This window comes from Amblyomma maculatum, chromosome 11 (assembly GCF_055883805.1).
Source record: "Amblyomma maculatum isolate TAMU_Amacu chromosome 11, ASM5588380v1, whole genome shotgun sequence".
NCBI lineage: Eukaryota > Metazoa > Arthropoda > Arachnida > Ixodida > Ixodidae > Amblyomma > Amblyomma maculatum.
In genome coordinates, this window is record NC_139354.1 from 104,210,813 (window position 1) to 104,232,397 (window position 21,585).

A 21,585-nucleotide genomic window follows, 5' to 3' on the forward strand; every position below is an offset into this window, starting at 1 on the left:
TTGCTGTCCGGCAGGGGAAATGAGCATCGTTGTTGTCTATTTGCTGTCATCGCCGAGCAAATTAATGGCGGAACTCGTCGAGAATTGCAAAGCTTCAGATACACTGGTTTCATTCTAGTAATTAAAGTGATTTTTTGCTTGTAAGCAGTGAGCGCCAACTTGATTCTTCACATCAAGCGACAAATCAGCGTTTTTGGTAAGCACGAAAGGCCCTCGCTAGCGTTGAGCGAATGCTAGGTAAGTATGGCAACAGCAGCTAAGGCATTACGCCTTGGCATCATACGGATTTGATTATCCTTCCCTTACTCGTCGAAATCAACGCGCTGCGAGTTTGTTGTATCTGCTTTCTTCGCGGGCGGCTGTCGGCAATAACGTTCGCAATTTCATCATGGGTGTTATTTCTTTTAGCTAGTATTGCAATTACAAGCAGCAGCGGTCGTGGTGGCTCCATAGTAAGGGCGACCCATTCAGTCCGGCCCCTGTAGCCGCGTTTCAATGTAAGAAAACTGAGAATGCGACAGCGTTCCGTACAGTACGTATATAGCTGCTGTAAAGGTCCTCAAAGAGTATGAATCATGAGTTCTTGTGTCGATCACCGCTGAACCCTACAAATTCACAAATAGCAACCGTGGGCACAACTCAAATCACTCGGCATATACAAAATGCAGCTCGAATAGAGCAAATCAGTGGTTGTCAACGCGCAGCGTCAATCTTAAACATCGAATAATTTTAAATAATTTGATGCGAACACGGGTAAGGTCAGCCATGCAACATAACCAAGGAGATGTTCAGCGCAGGTGGCTCACGCAGCAGCTCACTACGCCCATGTATGATTTACAAAAATGAAAAAACAAGCGTGTTTGAGGAATTGTTTTATAGGTGTAAACACATCTGTTGCAGATTCCTGCAGGATTCTTTGAACAAGGAGGAATAAGATGTGGGGACGAAGAGCGCAGGAGATAGAGAATGAGCGCCATGTTGGCACATCGATAGCCAGGGACAGCCGGCGATTAAAGGTAGCATTCAGAGGCGTCCTGGTACCAGCCCTGCTTCTTCTATATTTTTGGAGCCGAAACTCGGGGGAACGTAATGTGAGCTCCTCTAACAATCCTTCCTGAAGGTAGAAAACGAGAGACGCCAATGACCCTCCAGAAAGACACCAGGAGCTCCGCCATCGAACCCCACCGGACAGAGAGAAGGTGTAGAAGCAGGGGAGGCACCAGGACGCCTCTAACACTGCATTTAATATCGGACTGTCCTTACGTTTATCGATGTAGCAACATGAAGCTCAGTCACTCTCACGTGCTCTCCCAGTCCCAAATCCTCTGTCGGGGTCGGCGGTTAGTAATGAAGGTGGTTCGGCGAACATTTCCACGAAATCTGCGTTCCTAGACGAAAGAGCTGCTGCAGGGTGATCCCTGCTGCCTTTGTAAAACGGCGGCTGTCGGCAACGGGGGTAGGCGGCTCAAGACCCTCGATGTGGTGGCTGAGGAGCCCCATTGTCCTCATGACAGTGTTCTCGTACTCCTGTACAGCTGTGACGTCTTCTGTACAACCGTAGACTCTGAAAGCATGCATTTTCTCATTCAGAACGCGCAGATAATTGTTGAAGGTTTTTAGTCTGGCGTGAATGATCTTTAAGTCAGAATAGTAAATTCGTTCGATTTCAGTAGATCACTTTCCTCATGGCAGAGCCGGGACTGAAAATCTCGTTTAATCATACGCTTCCTCTTGATGCGGTCCATGGCGTATCGCTAAAGCCCTATGCTCTCTGACCGGTGGGGTTCTATGGTGGAGCTCCTGGTATCTTCCTGGAGGGTCGTTGTCGTTCCGCTTGCCACCTCCAGGAAGGATCGATGGAGGAGCTCACATTACCTCCCGGGTTTTTGGCCCCCAAAATTACAGAGCAGGCCAGGCACCAGGACGGCTCTGCATATATTTAATACTCGACTGCTCCCTGGCTATCGATATATGCCGACATGGCGCTCAGTCTCTCCCACGCGTGCTTCCACTCTCCAACCTCGTCTTACTTCTAGCCTTTCTGTTCGCAGATTCTTGCCTGAATCTGACAGAGGGCTGCATCGAGACACCATGGACTGCATTAAAAGGAAACGCGATATTCAATGCTTTTCTTACCCGGCTGTTACCTCAGGCAAGAGAACTTCTGAATTCGAACGCAGCAAATATTCTTGCGATAAAGCTTATTTAAGCGAGACTAAAAGTATGCAACAAGGGTTTGCGCGTACTGAACAAGCACTGCAAGTTTTCAAAGGCGACGTTTGTGCAGAAGACGTCACAGCTGCACTAGAATATGAGAAAACTGCTGCGCAGACAACGACGCTTCTCTGCCACCACGTCTAGAACCTTTAGACGCCTGCTCATGCTTCTGACAACCATTGTTCTACGAAGACAGTAGTTTTACCGGAGATTTTCGGCAGCTCACCTTTCGACTTAACGTTTATTCTGTCACTGAGCTTAAATAAAAACAAGTCCAAAGTTCCACCACGGTCACATCTGTGCCTGACTTCCATCTTCCCGAATCAGCTCCAAAGAAATTATCGGAGGAACCTGATTACACCGAGACATCGCTAAAAGTCATGGATAAGCGTACCCTTAAGTGTGCCCAGAGCGATGCCATCAGTGACAGAGAATCGGCTGCCGCACTATGAACACACCTTTGGTAGAAGCGCATTGCAATGAAATGCCGATCCAGGCAGAGTTTTCCCAGAGTAATGATAACATCGCGTCAAGTACACGCATCCAAAGACGGCCGGAGGATTCTGGGCAGTTTACAAGCAAGATTATTTTCTATCCGACAAAGAAAGGAGACTGCGAACAAGCGCCTGAAGACATATCCACGGAGAGATCATTCAATGGAATTGACTTTTTCGACTTGGGGAGGTACAAGACTTTCAAGGAGGAGCTTATTGTGGCGAGGATGACCTTTATCATGGCCTGAACAAACCGTCCCCAGAGGATGATGAAAGTGCATTCAGGGGCTGTAAACAAGACATCAAAGGCAGAAAACAGCATTGATACTCAGCGTTCCTCGAAGAGCTCACGACTGCAACTTCTGGGGAGTAACATGCGAGAGGACGCCACCGCAGCAATAATTCGAGCTGACGCGTCCTTTTTAGGCTCTCGAAAGAGGCAGAGCTGCAAAACGAAGTGCTTATTTCTGGTGTTATTACCCAAATACAAGACATGTATACTGTAATGCATCGAGCACTTCTGCAGCTCCCGCAGTCGTTGAGAGAAGAGAGCTGCCCATCGAGAATCATGGGAAAATGGCGACCGCTGTTTCACAAACACAGGAAGAAACAACGACCAGTACGATAAAAAAGAACACGGTGGAAACCGAGTTTGTTTTTTCAGAGCGTTGTGTTGTACCAGAGTGTGTGCGTGAGTTGTGCCAGCGTTTACGTCAAGGATGTGCGTTTGGCACTTCGCTCTAAGCTATGAACTTCCTGCAACGGAGGGCTGAGTTGCCTTTTATCTCAAAGTAGCACGTCACTGGAAGCAGAGTAAATGGTATCGCAGCCGATAACCGGAGAGATGGTGCCCTGGTGATCGCCCAACAGAACCGGAGCCTCTCGACGTGGTGCAGCATATGACGCGCAAGCATATCAGCGATAATATCGAACTGTTGCATCTATCAGGGGGACCACGACGCGAAACTGACTGACGAAAGCAATCAACGATGCATCGTGGGCACTCAGCGCCGACGAATCAGTGCAGTGGTTGGTGGGGGTACAGCAGAATAATGTTCGGAAGAACTTGGACAGAGTGTGGGCTACGGTGTGCGGTTCGGATCTGCGCTACCAGGCCCCCAGGAATCCATCTTGTTCAGCAATGTAAGTACCATATTGGGGAACCTGGAAGCGAGCGACATATCAGTACCGACTTCGTCATGGCGGTCATCATGCAGAGACCATTGGTGTGACACTGTTCCAACTTTGAGCTACGCCTAACCTTACTCAGGGCGCAGAGGGTGTTGCAGATTCGTGCAGAAATCTACAAATAGAACGAAGGCGAGAAGGAGGTTTGAGACGAAGCGCGCGCAAGACAGAGTGCCATGTTGGCGCATCAATAGCCAAGGACGGACATTAATTAAAGATAGCATTCAGCGGCGTCTTGGTGTCCGCCCTGCTTCTTCTATAACATCTACGCATTCTACAACAAAGAAGCAGGCCTACGCATCACAATATATGCTGTCCTCATCTGCGTATTACGTACGCAGTCACACCCGCACCAAAATAAAAATCCAATTAGGCGCCGTAAAGAAGGCCAAATCCGAGTTATTCGCTGCCTTTGAGCAGGTAGGCAGCTCTGGCCCAAAGGTCAATAAGCTTTAGCATAGCCGTGACGGAGTGTTTGCGTTATATACGATAAGCCGGTGTCGGTATCCAGCCTTCGCTTGTCACCACGTTGCCCCCATTTTACGGCCGCCGTCATCGGCAAGAAACCTGTGCAAGCTCAATAAACTTCCCTTTCTTTAATTTTAGGCACATGCCACAGTGACGCGTGGTGCCGTGTTTTTCTCGGCAGCAGCCAACCAGAAAACCACCCCGTAATCATGGTAGGCAAAAGCGTTGAGATTGTTGTTTTGCCTACTGCGTGGAAGTCACTGACGAAAACAGCGTCGCCGCATCTTCGTGACATATCCAGATTGAAGGAGGTCTATAGCAGGTTTCTAGTACAATTTAGAATGTATTTCAATAAATTCATTCATTGAAAACCATTTCTAGAGTACATTTTGCCTCATTGTTGCGCTGCGTTGACGTTCCACTCAACACATGCTTTTTAGATTGGTCTTCTGATCACGCACCCCCAAACCTTTTCTGATGCAATGGCAGTGCATAACCGTATATCGAAGTTTTGCTAGGCACGCAGAAAATACACTACTGCGATTCTTAGTGACCTAAAAGTATACCCGAAAAGGAGACACTGTGTGTCAGTCACTATCTACTTGGAGCTTCAAGCAATACAAAAGGACGTACTTTAAAAGCAGGCAGTCGGAGATTCCTGATCGAGTGCCATCGTTATATACTTAAACACACCGGCATACAGTGTCCATGCTGAGCCGCGTTTGAGTGCTCCTGAAAGTAAAAAGATGGCACAATGCCAATGGCATGTCCTACGATGTACTGAGTCCAACTAACGAGACGCAGGTGGCTGAAAAGAAGAATCTGAGAGAGGATGGGAAGTGATGGAAAGAATTTTATCTCGGCATTACGTGATGTCTGAGAACAGCAAAAGGCAATAGTGGGATATAGATTTGGCGTAACCTCACAGCCGTCGTGTAACCAGTATTAAGATATAGTACGTCGTGGTACTGACAGGATATTTTGATGTTAGAGCAGCAGGTTATTTTCGGCGCGGGCTCTCTCATTTTCCTGTTGTATTTCTTTGAGGCGAGAGGTGGAAATGGAGGTCATACGTAAACGGCAGATGGGGTGATCTCTGGACGGCCTCGGCGTAGACGTAATACCTGCCAAAACCACGGTAATGTAAGCCAGGGTCGCTGTGCACTGCAAAGCGAATTCTTTGCAACATTGCCCCCTCACAACAAGCAGCCACACGTTGCTGGTAAAATTTCAGTACTGATTCCTTGGCTACAAGAATTCGCAGGTGGAAAGAATGCTAGCCCCCCTCCCCCCCGCCCCATAAAAAAGCGGTTTCTCACAGGGTTACCGAATATTAACGGAACCTAGTCCCAGCTAATTATGGCAGACAGAAAGAAATGTGCGGCTCATCATGCCCTGAACAAGACGCATTACCGTACTTCAATATACGGTACGGCAACAGCACAAATATTATCATTCTTTTGGGTGTTTCTTCGGTTTTTATATATGCATCAAGAAGTGACTCCACCAAGGGAGCTGTAGAGCTCACTACTCCTGTTATCTCTCGCTCAGTGAAGACGAGCACTTTTAAACACGAGAAAGCAGAACTCGTAAATGCTCTGCAACCATTTACGTGCGGTTACATTTGCATTTTTTACAATTAGTATACTTTAAAAAATGTCAAACGACAGCCACTTCTGAAGTTTCGTCTGTGCCTAGATATATCACTGACGTAAGAGAATATGAAGGAGGGATAAAGGGAGAGATGCGAAGGAACCGTGCTAATACGAACCCTTCCAGCCGTTCTAAACGATGCACACCGGCATTTTCCCATAGTTAAGATGCATGCATCTTACATACCACGCGACTGTTGCCTGAGAAATGTAACATGCGGTTTTATAGGCAGATGACTTAGATAAGGTTGCTGAAAGCGGCGCAAGGGAAGCTAACAGCGGAAAGCTTGTCGGGCGCGGTTTCTCCATCTGCCACCAGCGTAAGCCGTCTCGAGGTACACGGACTACAAGATGCCATCTTACCAGAACGAAGCGGGAAGATCATTTATTTATTTATTTATTTATTTATTTATTTATTTATTTATTTATTTATTTATTTATTTATTTATTTATTTATTTATTTATTTATTTATTTATTTATTTATTTATTTATTTATTTATTTATTCACATTACCCCTCAGGGCCAGAGGAATTATTGAGGGGGAGTGGTAAATACACAGAAACTTAAGAGAATACAGTTGGTACAGGAATGTGAATAAGCACCTCAATATGCAATGTTAGCAGAGCTACGCGGAACTGCTAATAATTAGTAATGCCAAAACGTTCTGCAGGAGGGTTGAGTCACGTGATGTTCCCGGCAGGAATGATTGCGATATGCCTATCTGGCTACGTGATAAAATTCCAACTTAGTGTTGGTGGTCAATGCGATGGGATACATGTATTTATTTATTTATGTATTCAGGAATACTGCAGCCCTCACTTGAGGGTCATTTCAGGAGACAAATGCACAAGTGAATATTATTATCAAAGCACAAATACACATCGACCACTGAGAGAGAAAAACAGGATCAGTATTGAGCAGTTCACGTGAAGCGCTATCAAGATACGCAAAGTAATAAAAACAGCATGATCAGTTTTCAATATTCCCGTTGCCTGTAACACTACCTCAAAGGCTTTCAAGCAAAGTTGACATTTTTAGATGCTAGAATATTTTCCGAAAAGCCATCCCAAATAATATTATATGAAGGAAAAAATTTGTTTTGAAAATCATCTAAGCGGGTTTTGTAAGGATATATCCCGGCACTGTGGTTTAAACGCGCTGCATGTTTTATAGGGTAGTGAATATATGTTTCTCTACTTATTTGATTCCTGGTGATTTAAAAACAGTTTCATTTGTTTTTTTCTCGTCGTGTTTCGAGCAGCTTCTGGTCGCAACATTTCAGCATATCTGTTGCAGAATCAATTCTCCGGTAACGTGAGCAAACAAAACGGGCTGCGGTTCTCTGAAGTTTTCCCAGTTAATCTCGCATGTACACTTGGTGACGGCTCGAAACAGACGAGGTGTACTCCGAAACCGTGTGGATAAATATTTTGAATGAAATCAGCTTCAAAGTTGCTAGCCCATGCTGCAATGTTTTTCTCGAATACGACAGTTTTTATAGAGTTTACAGGAGGCCTTCTCCACATGAATGTGCCAACACAGATCATCATGAATAATTACTCCTAAATAGCTAAAGCTACACATATTAGAGTTTTCGGCAATTTTCTAGACATAAGAAAGTTTGGTTTGCTTTTTCTGTTATGAGCCAACGTCAACTTAGAAAAATATATTTCCATTTCTCATTTTACGCACCAGTCACGTAAACGTTAGAGGCATCGATTGGTTTTAATTTCATCAGTTGCACCGGCTACGCTAGCGAAAATTAGGAAATTGTCGGCAAAAGTTTTATTTTTACAGATGATTCAACACCACTGGGAATATCATTCATATAAAACAAAAATAGTAATGGGAATACTACAGACCCTTTTGGAACACCAGACAGAACTTCTATGGAAGTAGAATTGTAATTTTCAAAACGAACAGACTGTACACGGCCACTTGAGTAAGCTGCTATCCAGTTTACAATACATCCCCAAGTCTAAGCAGCAATTTACCACTGGGAAACTTATCAAATGCCTGTGCAAAATGTATGCAAATGACGTCAGTTTTCTCGTGGGCATCTAAAGATAAATGGAAACCATGAATCGCTTCAATTACCTGTGACACAGTGGATAAACCACTTCGGAATCCATGTTGTGGCGAACAGAAGGAGATATTTGTGTCAAGGAAGAGAATGGTATGCTTAGCTATTGCATGCTCTATAATCTTGCAAATGACAGAAGTGAGCGGTATTTCATGGTAGCTCGAAGCTTCACTTCGACTGCCAGGTATAAAAACGGGAATCAAAAAAGCGCTGCGCCAATTTAGAAGTGGTGAACAGGCTTCCAGGAATTTTGGAAAGATTACTGTTGACTAAAATATCCATTCGGCATAGCGCCGAAAAGATTCTCTAGGAATCCCGTCTGGTCCGCTTGTTTCTTTTTTGGTATTTAAGTGCAAGAAGGTGCTGGAATATGCCGGTTGGATCATTTCTATAGGGCCCATTGCTCAGGTGCCCAAATCATCGCGCTCATCTTTTCCGTGCTGTGGTGTTCTGTTCGGTAAAAACTGACTGAAAGCATACATTGAAACAATCAGTTATCTTCACTTTTTAGTCATCATTTCGGATCCACTTTTTATCTTATCTATTTCTTATTTTTTATCGCTGAAGCTGTTGTTTTTCTCTTGTACATTTATGGCACATACCCACGCTGTGACTGAAGTACCGCCATACGTTCTGCGGCGTAGACTTCAGGAAGCGTTGTGTTGTGTTTTGTGGTACATAGACAACTAAGGCCATCATGAGCCAAAAGCAAGGTTAAAAATCTGGACTATGATAAAGGGCTTTAAAAAGTTATTATAGGTTCCATAACTTAATTAGTTACTTTGCTTCTTTTAGGAATGAGAACATGCACGAAATGTTAATGACTGACCTGTCTCCCAAAAGTAAGCTTGGGTGGTATGGTATATGCTCCTTGTAAAGTTGTGGGAAGTGCTCCTGTTGTAGGTCTTCGTCTTCTACAACTGAGTAGAATATGGTTGTTGGTGAGCGCGTCTCCACATTTTTCGCTAGTAGGCTGATTGTGTTTCGTTAGTAAAAAGTTATGTGTAAGGTTTGTGTGACCGATACGAAGATGACATATAACCACTTCAATGAAACGTTCTTGGTGGCTACACGTTTTCCATTCCTCTACCACGGGCTTCAGTACGTGTAACTTATTGTTGATTTCTTTGTCCTATGAATCCTGTCATTTCGCTTTATTTTCTTTGCATATATTTTATGACATCTCTATAAGGTACATTTACACGTTCTATTTTTGCATTCTGGGCAGCTACAGCACATGCATCAGCTCTTTCATTTCCATTCATACTTACGTGACTTGGCACCCAGCAGTACTTAATTTTGTGTCACCGTGTTTCAGGTGCTTTTATGCAATGCATTATATTTCCTAATAAGGGTTGCGTTGCATTTCTGGTGTGTAGTGCTGTGATCACACTGAGTGAGTCTCTGTAGATTATAATTTTCTCAATGTTGCACTTTACTACCTTTTCCGCAGCTAAGGAGATGGCATAACATTCGGCAGTAAACACTGTTGCACACAGAGGTAGCCTAACTGTTTTTTTTTTCAACTTTTTCTTCTACTGCACCACTACCAACCTAAAAAGTTGTTTCAGAACCGTCTGTATAAAATGCAGTGTAGTTTTTGTACTTTTCCTCTAAGGCTAGGAAATTGTATATGATCAGGTGGGGTCTGCTTTTTATTAAACTGCGTTAGTGAGAGGTCGCATACAGAAGGGAAGCTGTACCAAGGGGAATTTGTTCGGGACCATGGGCAACGTCTGGAAGTGTATCAAGTATGTTTAGTTCCTGGCATGTCTGTTCAAAACGGAGAATTGGAGGTCTTATTGCTAGCGGTTAATTGTTAAAAAGTGTTCTAGATGGGCACTTTGTGACTACAGAGTGGCAGAGGTGTTTTGAGATGGACCTTATTTTTAGCACGTAAGCACAGGTAACCCTTACAAAAATCAGTTTTGAATTTCAGTTGACAAATCATTGAGGACTTGTTGAGATCACAGAAATTCAATAGAAATTGAATGTGTGTTGTGCCAACACAACACTAATTCAATGGAATTTGTGTGCACAAAAGTCAACATAATTTTTGTTGATCACTTTTGTTGAATTTTCATTGTTTTTAGAGTGCGCAGTCAAAAAGGGAAATGTTCAAGCCTAAATTTTTTTGCAATGATGGGTGCCACTTTTGTGAGTGAATTATTCAGACAAGAAAACAACATTATGTTACAAATTGCCTACTACTTTCACACAGTCTGCGCGTTATTATTCAACCCCTTATGTACCTCCCAGGCAGCACAAAGCATTGGGCCAATGTTGTAAGTACGACGGCAAGCAGTGGCCCTACATTGGGCCAGCCTAACCAGCATGCTCCCAACATAGGACATGCCAGTCAACACAATGTCCAACAACGGCCCAGTCTAGCCAGTACTCTCCCAGTGTTGGCGCTGCCAGTAGCCAACACTGGCTAGCTTGGGCCAAGATGTACAGTGAGTTCCCGATATTGGCACTGCCGTACATACAGAATGTCTATGTTGGACCGAGATTGCCGTTGTTCCTCCAATAATGGTCGCGCGGGTTTTAAAACTGGCTATAATGGGCCAAGCTGTCCTGCCTTCCTCCGTCATTGGGTTTTCCGTTTTTTAAAACTGGCTACAATGGACCAAGTTGTCCTGTGTTCTTCCGGCATTGGTTGTTCCGGTTTTTAAACATGGCTACAATGGACAATGTTATCCTCTGTTCTTCCAGTATTGGATGTTCAGTTTTTTAAAGATGGCTACAATGGACCAAGTTGTCCTGTGTTCCGCCGTCGTTGGCCGTTCCTTCTTTAAAACTGGCTACAATGGACCATGTTGTCCAGTGTTCTTCCGGCGTTGCCCGTTCAGTTTTTAAAACTGGCTACAATGGACCAAGGTGTCCTGTGTTCTTCCGACGTTGACCGTTCCGTTGTTTTAAACTGGCTGTAATGGACCATTGCAATTTGTCTTGTGTTTTTCCAGTATTAGCTATCCCTGTATGAAAACTGCCCACGATGGACCACTTTTTCCCCTGATCTCGCAAATGTCATTGCCATCCTAAACACGCAGCTTTAATGGGCTGCCGAAGTGAATATTTTCCGTTGACCATTCAATCAAAACAAATTCTCCATTTTTATGGTTGAATACACGTGCGCTGGACGCCAAACCGCGGCATTTAATTCTGACAACATTTCAGCCGATCGTTCGGACCTCACCAAGTACCACGTACGGGACGACAATTACTATAACGCATTCAAGCACGCACCGCTGCAACTGTCTGGATTCGTCTTTTCGGTGCGCTCATATGCGGCGCACCTTTGGGGGTCAGCTATATGTGTTTATAGTTTTAGCCTATTGGCATGCATGCAGATTTCGTCGCAGGCACATACGTTTGTTGCACAATTATATCTAATGATAGCACGACCGTGCGACCACATATGTATACCCCAGACCGGCTAGCACTCACGACCCAATATGCCTGCTTTGGACGCCGATTACATCCCTGCATCTATACATAACCTATAGTACAAATCCAGTTGTCAGTGAGAACGCGCATAAAAACGAAATCGTGTCGCCATAGCATGTTCATGTGACATTAAATTACTGATTAGAAGGTAGCTTTTTCATTGCCAAGAAGGAAAACGTTGCCTCAAGTTGAAGGAACAAATGACCATTTTCTCAGCGATGTTTTTGTTCTAGTGCTTTTGTATTATCCATAAGGAACTACGCGCAGCATCGTCTGTTTACCTGGAGAAAGGACCGAATACGATGTGTGTACTTTCTAGACGCAATCACTGGAAAATGAAAAGCCGGAAGACTCGCGAGGTTACCATTTTAGTTTTGGGCATTCACACGGTGGTAAAAAAAAATGACAGTTTTTCGTGCAGACTGCGAGCATGAAGGCCCCGGTACATTTATATGGCGCACAACATATATATCGCCAATAAACAAAACAAATAGTTTTTTCCGCCTATTAGTTTAGAGTTTGACCATTCCAACCGCGCTAGGCGGTGGCAAAGGAATAAAAAATTTATCTACAGGAATGAAAATAATGTGCGCTGTCGAGTCATTCGAAAAAAACGAATGCAGCCTACAAACACTGTTTTAATGAGGCAGTTTTCCATGCCCTTTCCAATTCTTTCATTCTACTAAAATGATTTGGAATACGTTGCTTGCTCATTGAACGTTATCGTCTTTTTGTGCAATCCGCGTTAAGGTGAAGGTGATTGCGAAAAACGTCTGTGTATTGCCTGATGCCACAGCGCTTCAGGACCTCGACGCGCACAAAATTGATTCTGAATCATTCATTGCTGTGTGTGTCACCGTCGATTTGCGAAGTCGAGACAAAACATGAGCGAAGAAATATTGTTACAGCTGGAGAATGATGAGGACGAAGTGGCGCGCTCGTTTGTGGAAGATTAAGAAAAAGAAGTGCGTCGAATGGGCGGCCCTCGTAGCCTGGCTCCTTGGCTGTTCCTCAATGTATATATCTTTAATCCTCTTTTGTAAATATATTACTCCCTGTTACAAAATTATATGCCAAAATTTAAAAACCTTGAACAATTCACAAATTCCGTAGAATGTTCAGAACAGCGCGGTGCGCTATAATTGGACAAAGGCTTTATCGATGTGGCCATAATTACTTGCGCAACAAAATTATGCAAGGTGTTTTAATGGTTTTGAAAGCTGAGGTAGTGTAGAATAGGTGGAAAAAGTTTAAACAATGTGAAAACTGTTTTTGTTTTCCTAAAAATTTTCAATGTTCGCTGTTTTCTGTAAATTAGCGCGATCGCATCTCTGTATCCAAATGTCATAAAAATATGAGCTTTAGCTGTTTGCGGATAATTATGCTGAGAACAAATTGTGGAATTATTGCTGCTCTACCATGAACCTTTTCTGAAATAAAGGCCTGCAAAATAGGAAAATTTTCGTTTCCTGGGCCGATGTTTAGAATTTTTATAAAAACATCTACTCATACCCGAAAAGCGAACATTAACTGAATACAAATAAAAATATGTATATATTTAGTCGGATAATTTTCAGCTAGCTAACTTGAGCATAATTTGTATAATATATAACCAAAGTTGGCCAGAATAGAAGAGAAGCTCGGAACTCCACCTCTTTGACATTATTAATCAGTCATCACGCAACAGTATATAATATTTTGAAGTAAATATAAAAGGTCGAACGACCATCCTTTGTTCGATCATAGGTGGCGAAAGGGAGGGGACGCGCGCATTTGTCGATGCACCAGCTGTATGGATTTACGCAAGAATGTGGATGGTAGATGGGGAGGCTTTCTATTTTTTTAGAAAATGTTTGCCCGTGGTTGGCTTGAAAAAACAATGCGTTTGCGAACACACAAAACAAAACTATTTATTAGAACTCGACTCGAGCGGTGCGCGCTGGCGGCCGCTCATCGGCACGGTCCGAAGTCACGGCTGGCCGGTGCAAGCAGAAGAGGGCTGGGTAAAGGAGGAATGGAATGTTGAGAGGGTCGTTGGTCCTTCGTTCCCACGCGCAGCCCTTGCGAACACAACACCGCGGCGGGAATCACGCGCTGGTTGAGCGGGTCGTTGTTCCCCCTCGCCTACGCGTCTACGTGCAAGACACAACAGACAGCATCCCCAGCTGCGCTGCTGTGCGGCCTCCTCCCGAAGCATTCATTTCAGAGCTTGTTGGAGACGCTACAAGACTTGTGACAGCTTCTTAGACCTTTCTTTAATTTCTTCCCTCATTAATTTTCTTTTTCATTGTGCTGTGCATAATTTTCCCTTGCGCCTATACATGTCCATGTGCTCCGGTTGGTGCTTGCTACATATCAGTGAATAGCTGAGCTGTGAAATGTCGCCGGAGTACGGATTACAGCAACGGCGGGATACCATCGGCATTATCGGACTCAGTGAGCGCCTTCATCTTAGACCGTGAGTATATATCTTTGCAGCATGCCATTGCTTCATAATTGGTTCTATATAATCTCCTACCAGTCCCAAATGTTCTCTTTCCTTATTCTCCTCGAAACAACTGCGCGAAGCATGACTTCAAGAACTAAGCGAATTTTCGTCCGGGTTACATGCAAGCAAGTGCGTGGACTTATTTGCTGGCTGCGATATGAATAGCATTTGCGCCGAAAATAGAGGAGCCGTGCGTAACAGGTGTGTATGCCACCAACACGTGACAGAACACTGCAGGCAGCCATTTGCGCAGTTTTTTGACTGTGCAGCGCGCCGCATTCAATTAGTAACCAGATACTATGCGCCCGGCTTTGTACATATATTTTGGACAGCCTCTCTTCTGCGCGCAGGAAGCCATGTTCACACAGTTTTTGGATTTTGTTAAGAGTTAAGGGCAGTTTTTTGTTTTCAGATGTACAGACGAAGTTTTGAAAACTGTGCGTGCCGTCTGTGCAAGCGAATTTTACAGTGGGGCAGACATGTGCGTGATGCCGCTTGATGACTAGGCTATAATTAAGTCATAATGAACCTCCACTTTTATAATGGTTAATATTATATTGAAGAATTGAAAGCCGTGAACAGCGCAAGTGAGCCCCTTTTCAAAATTTTCTTAATCAACGCCCCCCTTCTGAGCACGTGCCTTCAGGTGAGGGCGTTATCAGAAAGCGGCGACAATAGGAGAGCGATTTCGCAGACGCGCTTCGAGGGCGGGGGAAAATAACAATACAAGCAGAAAGGCACATCAGCCGTGTGTGCACTGCGTCCCTGTCACTGCAAAGTAAACAACGTGCACGCGGGACACAATGTACAAAACATTGACGGCCGGTATGAGGCAACCATATCGTCCGAAATATTGCTCGCGAAGCGCTCGATGACGGCGCGCACTTTCAGGCGAAATGGGACAGGACGTCAGGTCCGCCTGTTCGGCAATTACAGCTCTTTGTACCTCACGTGCCGTACCGTATGCATGAAGTGCACGCCATAGCCATCGTGCAAGAATGTTGAAACCGAAGCAGCGATCCACGTATTCTAATTCTATTGGAAATCATTTGGGAGTAGAAAAGAGCAACTTAATATGATGTGCATGGTTCTTTAATGAACGATATGCATAAATGGACGGTTGAATAGTTACAGTAATGGAGTGTTCCGCTAGAATTGTTTACGGCCGTGACCGCAATAAACATTACTCATATTGCTCTTAGCTTTAAGCTCTGGCATTGATAAGCCTATCTAAAGAACCGACTGGCAGTGACAGGTTGTTTACAGCTGTTGATCAAAAGGTAGGCCATCATGCTATTATTGCAGGCATATTTGCTTCTTTTTGTACCTCTGTTTACTAAAACTTAATTTTGTTCCCCATTCCTAGGGACGCTGCACCTCTTACAACACTCACTGTTCAGTCGCTTTTATTCAAGTATACAAAAAGGAGGAAATGCGCATGCACTCATAGGATAGCCTGTCTTTCCGTTAACAGCTGCAAATAACACGCCACTGCTCCTCGGTACTTTGGATGAAGTTTTCAATGGGGTTACCTGAGATGCCTAGCAATTGCTGTAATATTTATACCAATCACTGCAGTGAAACAGAAAGGTAACACTGCAACACTTTAACTGCTGCATGCACCTATAAACGTGCCTTAATTTATTGCCTATTCTTATAGACGCAGGACCTCTTACTATAGGCTTTGTTCAGTAAGCAACCGTCTTTCATTGCTTCAATTTCTATCTCTCCACCACTTTCTTGTTGCTCTGGGTGTGATCATTTGATTTCATTGTTCAAATCATATTGTTTTATCATGTGTGAATGATTTAGCCTGCACCTACATGCTTTCATTTTTTTAGATGCGCATCGGGAGCGTTTTCTACGTAGAAGTGGATCGATTGAGTTGTATCACTGGTGCGAAAACCGACAACCCCCAGAAGATATGTGTCCTGTGGTTGGAAGGGCAATAAAGAAGAAGAAAATCAGCGGAAAAGCCTGCCTAAAAAAAGGTAGCACTGCATCACTGTAACTGCTGCATGCACCTTTAAATATGCCTTATTTTTATTGCCTATTCTTATAGACGGTGGACCTCTTGCTATTGGCTTTTTGCAGAAAGCAACCGCCTTTCATTGCTTCAATTCCTATCTCTCCACCACTTTTTTGTTACTTCAAGTGTGATCCTTTGATTTTATTGTTCAAATCATATTATTAAATCGCCGGTGAATGATTTCGCCTACACATACATGCTTTCATTTTTTTTAGGTGCGCATCAAGAGTGTTTTCTACGTATAAATGGATCGATTAAGTTGTATCACTGGTGCGAAAACCAACAGTTCGGTACCCCCAGAAGATTTGTGTCTTGTGGGTGGCAGGGGTATAAAGAAGAGGATAATCAGTGGAAAAGCCTGCCTAAAAACTTACAAAGATGGTGCAAAAGCGAAATGCTGATCAGGGTTAGAGTCTGATTACTTCTGTTATCCCATTTCATTTGCTAGGTGATGTGACATATATGAAGCACCTTAGTATAATTTGTGGTATACTCACTGAAAGTTGTGTAGACAATAACTTTTTTCTCGTTCAATTATTTTGAGTGACGCACGAATTGGAATAAAACGAAGTCATCCACACGTCTAATGCCCATAACATTAGATGCGTGGATGAGCTCATTAATTGTGTTCCTATGTGAGCATGCAATAGTTTGTCGAATATATTAATATGTTAAAAGTTGATTTTTTTACAGTTAACCGGAGTAATACATATGCTCCATATCATAGCATTATTCGCCTGTAGTTTGTATCTGCTCTTTCCTAAATTGTATTCTACAAAGTATACGTGTGTCATCTCGTACGTCTATTTAACTAGCGAACAATTTTCAATCGAATCCCTTTTGTGATGTTTCAGCTACAAATAATGTATGACAGTTGTGACAATATAGGTAGCTTTAGGTATAACATATAGCGCGAAAATCTTTAATATATGCGATGATATTTTTATTCACCGCATTGGCTAAACCAGCCTGTTGAAGAGACGAAATGAAAACAAATATGGATGTCTTCGGACAGGAACAGTAATCGTGGTGCCATGACCATTTTTTAAATTAAATTTTCATATGTCGTGGGCTAATGTCTCGACACAAAGGAATGACCCTTAGGTTTGCCAGATGCGGCGTAGTATTCTCGAAAAAAAAAAAAAAAACGCCTATCACTGAAGCTGGAAAACGCCGTTTTTGTCGTTTCAAAAAGTTGCACGTTTGGAGGCCGGCTGGTTGCGTAAAATTTTGTCATCCACTGTTTTTTACTCACCGCATTTGGGTAACGTTTACTTGTATAAGAAGTATTAAAAGTGTGTTTCATTGATGCAGTTGATTTAGTAAAAAATCGCAAACTTTGCTTCAAGAACAACGCGCTACAAAAATGTTAATGTTCAACCTTACATACTGGCGTGACGCGTTGCGTTGTTTGCACTAAAACATTCTGTGTTTATTACGCAGGTCATATTGTTAATTTAAGGCAGAATTTGGAGCTCTAAGCTGCTATGTGTGTTCTCTGTAACGCCACCAAAAGTATTATGCTGGAAAGCGATTTGCTTAAGATTGTAATTATAAAAATTACACATTGAAAAATCATCTTCAAAAATATAGTATTGTTAGTGGTGGTCAAAGCTGACAAATGGAATAATATATTAATAACCTAGATTGAATACTATTGCACCTAGCAATAAAAAAGAATGCAGGACAGAGAAAAAGTTCAGCCTCCACTTGCGTTCTGCCATGAAATTGACAGAAATAGTGAATTAATACCATTTTAAGCTACATTAAGTATTTGTCCCAGAAGCAGAAAAAACGGTGTTAAGCGCTGACAATGTTTTAAATTTCACTTAAGGTAAAATGTAACTAAATTCAGCAAATACTAAATTGAAGTTTTGATGCCTATTCCATAAGGGGGAGCCATATAAGCACATCTATAGAACAAAAACAAGCATTTTTATATTTCTAATATTACATTTTGCAGAATTCAATATATTTACTGACTCAAATTAACAAAGTACTTTGCATTGTTTCCACAGATTTTGATAAAAATTGATGTTGCGGCCGTTTCTTCAATTCTAATCAGTTTTCCTTATTTTACCATTTTCTTACTTTTGTCCAATTTCAAAATAATATGCAGATACACACACAAATCTAGAGCTTCAAATTTTTTCAGAAATAAAGAATGGAACCTAGATAATGTAGAAAAATAGTTTCTGTGCCAAGATATTATTGGATCTTGCAAGAATGCAGGCTGAGTTTGGCCATTATCAGCACAAGCACTCGGTTTAATATTTAATGTTATATTTTTAAACAGTATAACGCAACACTTTTTAGTCCGTGATATTTTTGAGGTACTGAAGATTTTTGAGAGGGATTTGAATGAAAATCGAACATGATCTTTTTTTAATTGCAGCAAATTTGCCCTTTACTGCTGTTTTCGAATTCTGAGCAATTTTGATGCGTTGTGGAGAACACACCTAGTGGTCTGGAGCTCCAGATACTGCCTGGAATTAAAAACATGCGTCAGGAAGTGAAAACATATTTAGTGCAACCAACCTAATGCATCATATGCCAGTACATAAGGTTAAAAATGAATATTTTTGCAGCGTATCGCTCCTGAAGAAAAGTTTGCGATTTTTTAATAACACAACTGCAAAAACAAAATAGGTTTCTAATAGTGTTTGTAAATATAAAACCTGCATATATTTAGTGAGTAAAAAAGAGCAGATGACAAATTCATGGCGTCCAAACTTGCAACATTTTGAAATGGCAAAAACAGCGTTTTCTACCTCTAGAGATATACCATACAATTGTTTTTTTTTCGAGGAAACTACGCGTATCTTGAAAAACTAAGGTTAATTCTTTTGTGTCTAGATACTTGCCCACCACATATAAGAATTTCGTTGGAAACGAAAGATGGCCATGGGACCTCGATTATGTTTCTTATCTAAGGCACCCATAAGACGCTGTGAGAAAGCCAATATCAAGGACTTTTTTTAATATTCCATATTTCGAACGGTTGTGCCATCTAAGAAAATTAGAAAGCTAGGCACACCTTAGGTGTAGCCAGCCCTCACTTTCTGTTACAGCTGCATTTGCTAAGCTGAATTAATGCGTTGATTACTTTATTTTAGCCACGAATTACGTGTCAATTTTAAAGAAAGGCCGCAGTGACGCGATTCCTGTAGAATTTGTAAGTGAAATCTGTAAACCTTACAAATCTACCCATATATATGATCTCTTGCAGGTTTTATTCAAGCTACATTACACCTGCTGCGCCCCATAGCTTGAGCCAAGGGTTATAAATAAACCATTAGAAACAGACGATGGAAACCGGTGGTGCATTGCTGGCAGCCACTTAGGACAGCGCAGAAAATTTTTATTTTGTACGTGGGGAAGTGAGGTTATTCGCTTCAAGTACTAAATATTCACTTTAGACAATAAATAGGACTTACAGAGTCGGTGAGCATGTTCGGAAACCGCTTTTTCAATATTTGCGGTTAGAAACCTCATGTGTACCTTTTTTTCCAGCTGTCGATAAATTCCGGGTTATGTATATATCGAAACCGTTACCAGCCCATTCGCGCACCTCAACTGTGCTGCTCACAACATGATTTTGAGCGGACAAAACAACCTGCCGCTAAGATTGCTAGCCCCATGCATGAGTAAGGGTGATATGCTGGCGATGGTTGCTTCGCGTCGGCCCTTTGGCGCACATGAAGGCTCGAGTTACAATGAGCGCGCCGAACTTTGCAATGCGGATAATGACTACAAAGCGGTAAGAATATAAATGAGTTTAACAATATTTTTCAGCTGTAAAATACAAATACAGTCTTGTTGGACGATGTGCTGGCGCGGACGAAGAAACCATAGGCAACTTGTAGGTGTAACGCTACACAGGGCTGTCGAGCCAAGCCAAGTCCTCAATTGTATTGTCCGGGAATCAGATTTCTGTATTTTCGTGGTTTCCTATTGTATCTGGCGTTCAAAATGCAGACGTGAAGGTTCTTTATCACAAATAATCAAACGTGGATTGTGCCGGTACTCTTCAAAGTAGCAACACCATTTATTGTGTAAGTCATTAATCAGTAATTTAGGTAAATAATGTCAATAAGGATTCCAAACAAAACCTTTTCTGTGGCGCTCAAGGTAGCTTCCAGCAATATATATCTGGTTTTCTTCGCCTGCCTCCGAAATGTGTTTTTTTATCCCTTGGATCAAATTTGCTTGGACAAGCAGTATATGTGTAAAAATGATGCACCTGTGAGCTACCCGTTTAAGTGAGCTCTCGTTTAAGTGAACTACCCACAAAACTAGTCAAAAGCGTATATCAGCTAACCAGCGGCCAGTGCAGCAGTCGTGGGCTTAGATCGCTTGTGTATATTATATCTAGCCATTTAAAAAAAATGAAAATGGTCGCCGAACATTCTCTTGGTAACGATTATTAGTATAAACTGTTTGCACATCGCAGAAAGCGTAGGAGCGGCAAAAAACTAGCGCGCCAGTCATATGCGGAGACAGCCGATAATCAAGCACTAATTCCTAGTGTGGGATGAAACACTGGCTGTCTCAGGCGTATTGCTGTGGAGGCGATCAAAATGCAACAGGGCACATGCTATGCAATGTATGTGCGTCTTTCATCCTAATAAACCCAAGGCAGCTGAAACTAGTCTGGAACTCATCAGTATAGTGTTTCTCATTGACCATAAATTTCGGTACATGAATCCTGGAATTTTCTACATCTTCCTAAAATAATGCGCGCGATTTTATATGCCTCATAATAGTGTTGTAAATTTTGTTTCCTCATTGTTTTTGTGCAGGTGCCATTTGCGAAAAAGTTGGGGTGGACGATTTGGAGGCACACGCATTTATTCGCAGGTGGCTGCCTGATTCCTGTGACAGGGGGGGTGGAAGAAAAAGGCGTTATGCTGAAACCTCCCCTGGCGAACCAGGCATGCCACCTGTGAATGCAATTGCAGGGTCAGCCACCTCACTACGCCTATGAGTGTGCCCTCCAGCTCCCTGGCCCCTTCCACTTCCCGAGAGCCCGCCCTGCCCTGACCAACCCTGCCACTGCCCCGCTAACTGCTGCTGTGTATGCCCTCAGCGCTGGCTAGTAACAACTGCCGTCTATAGTAACAATTGCAATAAATATTATCTTTTTGTGAACCATGCCCTTGTTTTGTGAATATCTACTGGTTGCTCATGAGCAACAATTTGAATTTATATGGCCACTCCTATTTGAAAGGCCATTATTGTCCCAGCAAGTTCGATGTGCTGTCACGAATATGGCTAGAATGAAAAAGGCTGCATTTTATGGCCTGCACAGGCAGTGTCACAAAATGTGTAATCTTGACATCATCAATGGCACATGAATGGAGTAGCCGGTGTACCCATAAACCATTGGATTAATATTGGTATCGACAATATGCGGCATGAATGGAGTAGCCAGTGCACTTGCAATGGCTAACCATTGGTAAGATATTGGCATTGACAATGGGCCATCAATGGAATAGCTGGTATTAAACAAATA

General features: G+C 42.7%; 1 long non-coding RNA gene across 1 annotated transcript; it reads left to right on the forward strand.

Moving 5' to 3' along the window:
- Positions 1-14,039: 14,039 nt before the first annotated feature.
- Positions 14,040-21,351, forward strand: LOC146174541 (uncharacterized). The gene is made up of 3 exons (XR_014702274.1): positions 14,040-14,242; positions 15,883-16,032; positions 20,873-21,351. It is a non-coding gene; the product is annotated as an uncharacterized LOC146174541 (long non-coding RNA).
- Positions 21,352-21,585: the final 234 nt, after the last annotated feature.